Below are 11,871 nucleotides of genomic sequence, written 5' to 3' on the forward strand. Positions count from 1 at the left end.
TGTAACAGAGATCCCAAGAGCGCGGCAAGAATGGTGTAAGAATTTTAAGTTTGATATGAATCCATGCAAAGAGTTTTTAAAAGAGGCATATGTGAATGAAGACCTAACAAAAGCAGTGCCCAGAAACTATGTCAAGGAGCATTATGCCCTTCTTCTCACCTGTATTCAGAAATACTTGACCTGTGAAGGAAGATACAATAAGGTCTACTCTTATCACTTCAAGCTGCTTTTACATTTCACTGGGAAAACTTCCATAGACATTCCTTTTTACTTATTTCGCAGTTTGAGTAAAATGTGTGATAAGGTGCAGCTGAGGAAAGAGGATTGTGAAACCTCTTTGTTTCACCATGGTTTGGTTAAATTGTTAGTTTTAGATGGCCTCCAGAAGATAGGCAGAGACTGGAATTCGTTCATTTTCATGGCTGGTTTCCAAAGCAAAACTGGCCTTACTCCACAACCAGTTAAAGAACAACCAGTTAAAGAACAACCAGTCAAAGAACTCACGATAGCTGAGCTTCAAAAAGAGGCAAGAGATAAAAAGCAAGCCAAGTCACAGCTAAGAAAACCAGTGAAGCCACTGATCATTAGAGAACAACCTCAGCAATCAACAAAAGAAGAAGCTCAGCATAAGAGGATTGTACCTGAAACAAGTAGATCTGAAACAGTGTCAAGGGTAAGGACAAGAAGCCAAATAAGTAAAGAAAAAGGTAAAGCCATAGCTGTTGAAGAAAGCCCAGTATCTAAGGCAAGCCTAAATGATTTATTGGAGGCCATTGAGTTTGAGCAAATTGAACCAGTGCATATTGATTTGACACAGTCATCACCAGAAAGTACCAAGAAGTCTAAGGCCTCAAAAAGGCTGAAGTTTGATGAGCCAGGTGAAGAATTCATTTTCAAACCCAGAAGACCTATTACAAGGAAGCAAGTAAAGGAAGCCGAGAAATTGCCCAGAACAGAGGAAGCCGAGGAATTGCCCAGAACAGAGGAGGCAGAGAAAATTAAGCAAAAAGACACAAATAGAACAGTCATCATATCTCAAGGAGGTAATATTATAGCTATAAGGAACCAGTTAGAAGCAGCTAAACATGAGATTGTTAAGGTGAAGAATGCCACTAGGGAGTCTGCAGTCAGGTATGCAAATTATCGTAAAGCTGTATGGAAAGGAAGTGAAAACCTAGTAAACCAGTTGGATTCAGTAGCCGATGTTTACACATGGACAGTTCCAGCAATCAAAGAGGCCAAATTCATCAGAAAGATAAATATGCATCTAAGAGCTGAAAATAAAGCTATGAGGAAGAAAGTTGAAGACTTGAAGGCACAGCTAGGCCAGTTAGCTGCTAAATGAAGTTGTTGTTCAAAGAAAGGTTTTGTTCCAAATTTTGTCAAATTTTGCTTAGTTTTATTGTTTTGAGGACATGTAGATCCATGCTATATGTATCAAAGATCAAAAGGAGTTTTGGCAATCAAATGTCTAGGCGGTAAATACCTCAGGGCAAAGACAAGTTGTTTAAACAATTCAGCAGTTTCGTAGCGCGCTACGAAACTGCTGTAGGTGGTGTTTTCAACGCAAACAAACAGTTTGGTAATATGTGTGGAAATTTTCAAAGGGAAACACCTAAAGGATATGTAAGAGACCAAATGAAGCCATCACAACCATTCAGATCAAGACAGGTGTACCTTTAAAAGGTGGAATGCTTTAACTCAAGTTTAAAGTTTCTGTTATAAAGCCACTTTATTACGGGTCATAGGGTATTGAATGAGTTGCATACAAGGAATTTTGGCTTGCACACTTGGTCATCGATGAAGCCTCCAACACATCAGGAACATGGTGGTGTTCTATATTTTTGGGTTATTAAAAGGGCTAAAAGACATGCTGCTGTATATTCGAAGTTATGGAGGACTGGAACCGAAAAGCAAGGGATATCACCTAACATCACTGAGCAGTTAAAGCATTCAGCATCCAAGGCCAACATGGAGCATTAAATACTCATCTCAGCAATCATCTCAGCCATCTCAGCCAAACTGAAAGGAGACCAGGTGTCAAAGAACAAGGAAGAATCATTCTACGAAGAAGATAGAGTTAGAGTCATAGTCAAATTAGAACTCTTTAGAACTCCAGTTAGCACTTATTGTATTTAATAGTTTGTTGCAAAGCAGATAGGTGTCATAAAAAGTAGTTATTGAATTCCCCTCATGCTGGAGGAGGAATCTCGAATTAGGTAGAATAAGAATTCTATATATAGCTAAGACAGTGATGTAATGAGGGTTGGATATTTTATAAAACAGAGGACTGTTTTGGCTTATGTAAAAACAGAGTTCAGTAATATAAATGATTGTTTTACTTCTCAGGATTCATAAGGGATTTTCTTGTTCAGAATATGTGATGGTATATTTTATTTAGTGTTCTTTTACAGTTGTACAAATGCATAATCACTCGGAATTCATTGATCATGCTCTGACTTCCTGTATGTCTTTGTAAACTGTGGTTTTATATAAGTGGTATTCTGAACATCCAAATGCTAAATGCCCTGACTTCTATGTAAGGCATCATCATTGTTTGCTGTAGTATGTTTGACTCCATAGGCCCAATGGAAACTTATGTAATGTTTGTCCAGCCTTCATTATTTGTCAATGTTATTCACAAGAGTTAGCCATCTTATTAATAGTCAAAATCAATAATCCTTTGAGAGAGCCCTCTCAGGCTAAGGAGGCTAAGCCTTAGTCAAAAGATTGGTGTGAAATAGTTACTTGAAGTCTTCCTGGGTTGCAGCCTTCCAGGGCTTGATTTTGAGATAACATTTTGGTGCGTCTGCCGGGAGCCTGAAGATTACTCATTCCCAAAATTATGAAGCTGAACTTCTGAAGGTAGCAGGAGCTCAGAAAGGTTTTCGAGGCTGCATTCTACCTTGGTGACTCCATTCAATCTTAAAGTTAAAAAGGTGGCTTCGAGAGGAAGATATACAAGGAGTAATCCTGACCCAAACCCACCTAGTCCTGTGGATAATCCCAACATTATCTCAAGGAGTAGACAAAGATTTTCTGATATACCAGGTACTTCAAACATTTCAAAATCTTTGTTTCCTGAATTTTCTAGAAGTCCTGAAGATAAAATTGTTGATGATAAAATCAGAAGAGGAGCCTTCAGATTTCTTAAAAGGTTATCAGCATGCTATATTTGAGATACAGAAGCAGTACAATCTTAGGAATAGAGATGTTCCTATCACAGCAAACAAGGCACAGTCCAAGAAGAATTCCTCAAGAACAGCTGATGATAAAAAGGAAAAAGCAAAGGTAGGTGAAAGTAAAGATGATCCTCCTCTTGACAAAAGGGACATTCAAATTTCTTCTCCTCCCAAAGAAAGTGACAAGTCTACCTCTGTTTTTAATATTGAGAATGAGATTGCAAAAATTAAAATATCAGTCCCTTTTAATGAAATTCTCAAGGTAGATAAGTACAGAAGCAAAATTGTTGAAATGCTTAATTCACAACCAGGAGTGGCTGATATCCTAAATGTACAAGAAGATAATCCTATTATATGCTTGGGTCCAAGGCTTGAGGATGAACAAAATGAAGAATTTCCTCCTTTCTACATAAGCATTACCATCCATGACATGACTCTACATAATGCTATGTTAGATTCAGGGGCATCACATAATCTTATGCCTAAGGTAATTATGGAAAGACTGGGGTTAGAGATTACTAGGCCATATAAGGATTTATTCTCCTTTGATTCAAAGAGAGTTCACTGCATTGGTTTGATAAAAGATATTGTTGTGAGTCTTACACAAATTCCAGCGAAAACCACTGTTATGGACATTGTTGTTGCAGACATTCCACCTAAGTTTGGAATGCTTCTTTCAAGGTCATGGGCAGCCAAAATCAAGGGCACAATGCAGATGGATCTTACATATGCTACTATTCCAGTGTTTGGTGAGCAAAGGAGGTTGTACCGTGAAACAAGGATGGCCTACATGGTGAGCAGCAAAGAAAAACCTCAGAATTTTCCTATTTACTCATGTGATACTGGTCTTGGTTCAGCGATCATTTTCAATGAATCAGTTGGGAGAGAATTAGAAGATAAACCTGCAGAAAATCAGAGTCATGAAGGACAGCAAGGAGATGTAAAGGATATCATGGGCTGTTGGTCATTGTACTTTGATGGATCAGCAGGAAAAGAAGGGGCAGGAGCTGGCATTTGGATCACTAGTCCAACTGAAGAAAGTAAGTTTCTCTCATACAAATTAAATTTTGATTGTACCAACAACATGGCTGAGTACGAATCTCTAGTTTTAGGTCTGGAAGCCTTGATAAAGTTGAAAGCCAAAAACATTGCTGTTTGTGGAGATTCTGAATTGGTAATTAAACAAATAGAGGGTGCATATCAAACCAAGGATGCAAGAATGAGAGCATACAGAAATTTAGTGTTGGAGATGTTAGAAAAATTTCAGACTTACTCTTTTAGCATCAAAACTAGAGACCAAAACTCTATTGCAGATTCTCTTGCTGTTTCAGCCAGTTTATTTGTCATTCCTAAGCACTCTTCTGATAGTTATGAGGTGGAGGTTCGCCATAGACCAGTCATACCAGATAATATCATAAATTGGCAAGTTTTTGAGGATGACCAGCAGGTAAGAAATTTCATTGAATTAAAAGAAGAGTTTGAGCACAATCAAATAGATCAGCAGAACATGTTAGTAGAATCAAAGGAAGGTTCTGAAGTCTTACAGTTACAAAATAATTTAATCCCTAAAGGCCTCATTCCTTTGGAGAAATTATTTGATCAAAATGATGTGTTCAAAGCACCAAGACTGCAAGCTAATGAGGAGGAAGTGGAAAGCTGTAATTTAGGTGACTCAGTAGTGCCTAAAATAGTCAAGATTTCAAAGTTCCTTTCAGCTGATATGAAGACTAAATATGTTGAAATGATGAAAAGATTCATTGATGTTTTTGCATGGAGCTATGCTGATTTGAAACAGTATGATTCTTCAATCATACAACATACCATCCCAATTAAGCAAAATGAGAAGCCTTTTAAACAAAAATTAAGGAGGATTAATCCTCTTCTAATGCCACTGATTGAAAAAGAGGTGAAAAAGCTTTTTGATGCCAAAATTATTGTTCCAATCAGATTCTCAAATTGGCTTGCTAACTTGGTACCAGTTAGGAAAAAGAATGGGGAGATCAGAATTTGTATAGACTTCAGGAACTTAAACAAAGCTTCATTGAAGGATAATTACCCTCTTCCCAAAATGGATTTCATTTTGCAAAACATTGTTGGTTCACAAAGGATGTCTATGCTTGATGGCTTCTCAGGGTACAATCAGATTCTTGTTCACCCAGATGATCAGGAGAAGACAGCTTTCACTACACCTTGGGGAACATTCATGTATGCAAAAATGCCCTTTGGCCTCATGAATGCTGGAGCAACTTTCCAGAGAGCAATGGACATTGCTTTTGTTGAAGAAAAGGACAAATCAGTGGTGGTTTATCTTGATGATATCACAGTTTTTTCAAAAAAGGAAGAAGACCACTTAAAGCACCTTGAAAGGGTCCTACTGAAATGTAGGAGGTTTGGTATTTCTCTAAACCCAACCAAAAGTATTTTTGCTTTAACTTCTGGCAAACTGCTTGGACATATTATTTCTGAAGAGGGAATTAGGATTGATCCTAATAGAGTTAGTGCAATTCAAAAGTTAGATTTACCAAGAAGTAAGAAGGAGATTCAATCTTTTCTTGGGAAAGTTAACTTTGTTAGACGATTCATTCCTAACTTTGTTGAAGTGGTTAAGAACATAACAAAGATGTTAAAGAAATGAGCAGATTTTAAATGGACACCTGAAGCAAAGAAATCATTTGAAGAAATTAAGAAAGCACTTACTCAAGCACCAGTACTCATCAGCCCAGATTTTACCAAGGAGTTTCTGATCTTCACATTTGCTTCTGAAGACACAATTGCTGGAGTTTTATTGCAAAAAGAAAGTCAAAGTACTGAACAACCCATTTCCTTCTTTAGCAAGACATTGGCTAATGCTGAATTGAAATATAATATCTTAGAGAAACAGGCTTATGCATTGGTGAAAGCCGTTAAGGATTTCAGAATTTATGTTTTGCACTCTCACATTGTTGCATACGTGCCAAATACTGTTATAAATGACATTCTTACACAAGCTGATCTAGATGGAAAAAGGGGGAAGTGGATAGCAAAGTTGTTGGAATATGATATTGAGATCAAACCCACCAAGTTGGTAAAGGGTCAAGGCCTAGCCAAATTGTTGACTCAGTCAAATCTGGACTGTATTGATATTAATCTAAGCACAGAAATCTCAGAAATTTCTGAAAATGAAGAAGAGTTGGTCCAGATAAATGAAAAATTCCTGATCTCTGAATGGTATAAGGATATAGCATTTGTTTTGCAGCATAATAGAGCTCCTGATAACCTTTCAAAGTCCAAAGCTCGGTTTACCAAGTTGAAATCTCTCAGATATTTTGTGTATGATCAAAATCTGTTTTGGAAAGATGCAGGAGGAATATTATTAAATTGTCTCATTGAAGAAGAAGCTGATAAAGTAATTGATGAGTTTCATAAAGGGGATTGCGGAGGTCATCATTATTGGAAAGCCACTGCAAACAAGGTTTTGAGAGCTGGCTATTTTTGGCCAACTATGTTTAGAGATATTTATAAAAAGATAGCCACATGCCATGAATCTCAAATATTTGAAGGAAAAAGAAAGCTCATGCCAATGCCCTTGGTTCCTATTTATGTTGAAGCACCATTCCAGCAGTGGGGATTAGATTTTATAGGGGAAATCCATCCTCCCTCATCAGGACAGCATCGCTGGATTCTCACAGCCACTGATTACTTTACAAAATGGATAGAGGCAATACCCACAAGGCAAGCAAATGATTCTGTGATTATTTCTTTCTTAGAAAATAATATATTATCAAGGTTTGGTTGTCCAATCAAGATCATTACAGATAATGCTCAAGCTTTCAAGTCCAAAAGAATGATTAATTTTTGTCATCAGTATCACATTTCCCTTGGACATTCCACTGCTTATTATCCACAGGGAAACGGATTAGCTGAGTCATCAAACAAGAGTCTTGTGAGAATCATAAAGAAGCTGCTGCAAGAAAATAAAAAAGCTTGGCATTTGAAACTGAAATATGCCTTGTGGGCTGACCGGATTTGCACAAAGAGGTCCATTGGAACATCACCATATGAACTTGTGTATGGAGCAGAGGCTATATTCCCAACATCTCTCGGGGTACCAGTAATGAAGCTGATTCAAGGATTAGAAGAGGAACCAAATGCTATACAGCGAAGGATCAATCAGCTAATAGCTTTGCAGGAGAAAAGAAGTGAGGTGTTTGACAGTCATCAACAAAACCAGAACAGGGTCAAGAGAGCATTTGACAAAAAGATCAAAGAGGTCACATTTCAGATTCATGATAAAGTCCTGAAATGGGAAGCCAGAATTGAAGAGAAAGGTAAACATGGTAAATTTGAAAATTTGTGGAAAGGGCCATATCAGATTTCTGCTTTCCATGGAAATAACACCTACATTCTGCAGGAAGTTGATGGAACACCATATGCTGGAGGACCTGTTAATGGCAGGTTCTTAAAGCATTACAATTAATGAATTTCTGCCAAGTGTCTCACAAACATTGTATATAACCGTTTTATGAATCTTTCTTGTTGAAAATAAATGACAAGCTGAACAGAAAGCTTTAGCCCGAGGTGAAGGCCCACAAAGCTAGAAAGGAATGCTTGTCAACTCTGTGTGTGTTTTTAAGAAATTGAACAAAGCACTGGACCTACGAGTTCTTAGTGTACTACAGGAGCACACTATCCCAAGTGGAGCCACTGTTATCACTTAGAACTAAAAAAAAAAAAAAAATTGCATATAATCCTTTGTCCTAGTTCAATGTCAAAAGTCTGTGTCAAATTGTTTTCGTTTTATGTTTCTTACTTAGGGTTGGAGCTTTAAAGGTGTTTGATTTAAATTATACTCGAATCCTATTGGTCATCCTCCACCATCATGGTTTCATAAGTCATGTCTTGTCTTATCCTAGTCACCGATTATTTTCGTGATTTCGCAGCGTAATCTCCTATTGTCCAGTTTCGCAGCGTAATCATTGTTCAGCCATTCCGCAGCGCGTTATCGTTAAGCCGTTTCGCAGCGCATTATTAGAATTCAAAACTAACCGCGCTGCGAAATCGTGGATTCGTGCATTTCGCAGCGAATCTTTCCCAAAGTGTCAAGTATGTTGATGAGTCACCAATTCTGTCCTCTCATGTCAGTTTGTGTACCTCCCGTAGCATGTCTAAACGCTCATTAGTCACTACTCCACCAATAGATTTGTTGAAATGCACAGAAATATCATTCCAATGGATTTTACCGTGCATGGATCTTTATGATGATCGTAAGCGATGCATAAGTGACAAGCTTGTATGATGATGTATTTGAGTTTTCAAGCGAGGCTGTTTTCAAGCGAGCCTGATTACAAGCGAGGCCGAGTTAAAGAGAACTGAACCGCCATTTCAACTGAAGCTGTTGGTCATTGTGTGTGTGAAGATTTCAAAAGCAAAATGGAGAGGAAAGAACACAGATCTGGAAAATGCCAGAGGACCGAACCTGAAGGTTTGGACATAGCATTGAGAGATGAAGGCGTGAAGAAAGCATTCAAAGATGCCGGGTGCTGGAACTTTTGTAAAAAGCTGCAAGGAAGACATGCGCAGGTAACCAAAGAGTTTGCTTTAAACTTCATCGGTTTAAATTCAAAAATAGCTATGTTGGAAGTTCAAGTGTCTCCGGAGGCAATAGCTGCTGTAACAGAGATCCCAAGAGCGCGGCAAGAATGGTTTAAGAATTTTAAGTTTGATATGAATCCATGCAAAGAGTTTTTAAAATAGGCATATGTGAATGAAGACCTAACAAAAGCAGTGCCCAGAAACTATGTCAAGGAGCATTATGCCCTTCTTCTCACCTGTATTCAGAAATACTTGACCTGTGAAGGAAGATACAATAAGGTCTACTCTTACCACTTCAAGCTGCTTTTACATTTCACTGGGAAAACTTCCATAGACATTCCTTTTTACTTATTTCGCAGTTTGAGTAAAATGTGTGATAAGGTGCAGCTGAGGAAAGAGGATTGTGAAACCTCTTTGTTTCACCATGGTTTGGTTAAATTGTTAGTTTTAGATGGCTTCCAGAAGATAGGCAGAGACTGGAATTCGTTCATTTTCATGGCTGGTTTCCAAAGCAAAACTGGCCTTACTCCACAAACAGTTAAAGAACAACCAGTCAAAGAACTCACGATAGCTGAGCTTCAAAAAGAGGCAAGAGATAAAAAGCAAGCCAAGTCACAGCTAAGAAAACCAGTGAAGCCACTGATCATTAGAGAACAACCTCAGCAATCAACAAAAGAAGAAGCTCAGCATAAGAGGATTGTACCTGAAACAAGTAGATCTGAAACAGTGTCAAGGGCAAGGACAAGAAGCCAAATAAGTAAAGAAAAAGGTAAAGCCATAGCTGTTGAAGAAAGCTCAGTATCTAAGGCAAGCCTAAATGATTTATTGGAGGCCATTGAGTTTGAGCAAATTGAACCAGTGCATATTGATTTGACACAGTCATCACCAGAAAGTACCAAGAAGTCTAAGGCCTCAAAAAGGCTGAAGTTTGATGAGCCAGGTGAAGAATTCATTTTCAAACCCAGAAGACCTATTACAAGGAAGCAAGTAAAGGAAGCCGAGAAATTGCCCAGAACAGAGGAAGCCGAGGAATTGCCCAGAACAGAGGAGGCAGAGAAAATTAAGCAAAAAGACACAAATAGAACAGTCATCATATCTCAAGGAGGTAATATTATAGCTATAAGGAACCAGTTAGAAGCAGCTAAACATGAGATTGCTAAGGTGAAGAATGCCACTAGGGAGTCTGCAGTCAGGTATGCAAATTATCGTAACGCTGTATGGAAAGGAAGTGAAAACCTAGTAAACCAGTTGGATTCAGTAGCCGATGTTTACACATGGACAGTTCCAGCAATCAAAGAGGCCAAATTCATCAGAAAGATAAATATGCATCTAAGAGCTGAAAATAAAGCTATGAGGAAGAAAGTTGAAGACTTGAAGGCACAGCTAGGCCAGTTAGCTGCTAAATGAAGTTGTTGTTCAAAGAAAGGTTTTGTTCCAAATTTTGTCAAATTTTGCTTAGTTTTATTGTTTTGAGGACATGTAGATCCCTGCTATATGTATCAAAGATCAAAAGGAGTTTTGGCAATCAAATGTCTAGGCGGTAAATACCTCAGGGCAAAGACAAGCTGTTTAAACAATTCAGCAGTTTTGTAGCGCGCTACGAAACTGCTGTAGGTGGTGTTTTCAACGCAGACAAACAGTTTGGTAATATGTGCGGAAATTTTCAAAAGGAAACACCTAAAGGATATGTAAGAGACCAAATGAAGCCATCACAACCATTCAGATCAAGACAGGTGTACCTTTAAAAGGTGGAATGCTTTAACTCAAGTTTAAAGTTTCTGTTATAAAGCCACTTTATTACCGGTCATAGGGTATTGAATGAGTTGCATACAAGGAATTTTGGCTTGCACACTTGGCCATCGATGAAGCCTCCAACACATCATGAACATGGTGGTGTTCTATATTTTTGGGTTATTAAAAGGGCTAAAAGACATGCTGCTGTATATTCGAAGTTATGGAGGACTGGAACCGAAAAGCAAGGGATATCACCTAACATCACTGAGCAGTTAAAGCATTCAGCATCCAAGGCCAACATGGAGCATTAAATACTCATCTCAGCAATCATCTCAGCCATCTCAGCCAAACTGAAAGGAGACCAGGTGTCAAAGAACAAGGAGGAATCATTCTACGAAGAAGATAGAGTTAGAGTCATAGTCAAATTAGAACTCTTTAGAACTCCAGTTAGCACTTATTGTATTTAATAGTTTGTTGCAACGCAGATAGGTGTCATAAAAAGTAGTTATTGAATTCCCCTCATGCTGGATGAGGAATCTCGAATTAGATAGAATAAGAATTCTATATATAGCTAAGACAGTGATGTAATGAGGGTTGGATATTTTATAAAACAGAGGACTGTTTTGGCTTATGTAAAAACAGAGTTCAGTAATATAAATGACTGTTTTACTTCTCAGGATTCATAAGGGATTTTCTTGTTCAGAATATGTGATGGTATATTTTCTTTAGTGTTCTTTTACAGTTGTACAAATGCATAATGACTCAAAATTCATTGATCATGCTCTGACTTCCTGTATGTCTTTGTAAACTGTGGTTTTATATAAGTGGTATTCTGAACATCCAAATGCTAAATGCCCTGACTTTTATGTAAGGCATCATCATTGTTTGCTGTAGTATGTTTGACTCCATAGGCCCAATGGAAACTTATGTAATGTTTGTCTAGCCTTCATTATTTGTCAATGTTATTCACAAGAGTTAACCATCTTATTAATAGTTAAAATCAATAATCCTTTGAGAGAGCCCTCTCAGGCTAAGGACGCTAAGCCTTAGTCAAAAGATTGGTGTGAAATAGTTACTTGGAGTCTTCCTGGGTTGCAGCCTTCCAGGTCTTGATTTTGAGATAACAGATTCGTTCCCCCAACCCTTAACAATTCGAGAGTTGTTCCTCTAGGTCATTACCCTTTTGGTCAGATACCGTTCTTATTTCCACCTCCCAGAGTTTATTCTACACTTGTCATGGCTACATTGAGTTTAACTAATATCACCTTAGGTATCCCAATCTGGTACATTGATGTAGGTTTTAACCCCGTACAAAAATTACCTGCATACAAATTCTAAAACACAGAAAATAAACAATGCGAGAGCATAACACATAAAACACATA

Source organism: Pinus tabuliformis, chromosome 4_2, assembly GCF_031772625.1.
Source record: "Pinus tabuliformis cultivar Carrire ecotype Pingquan chromosome 4_2, CPIR1, whole genome shotgun sequence".
Lineage (NCBI taxonomy): Eukaryota > Viridiplantae > Streptophyta > Pinopsida > Pinales > Pinaceae > Pinus > Pinus tabuliformis.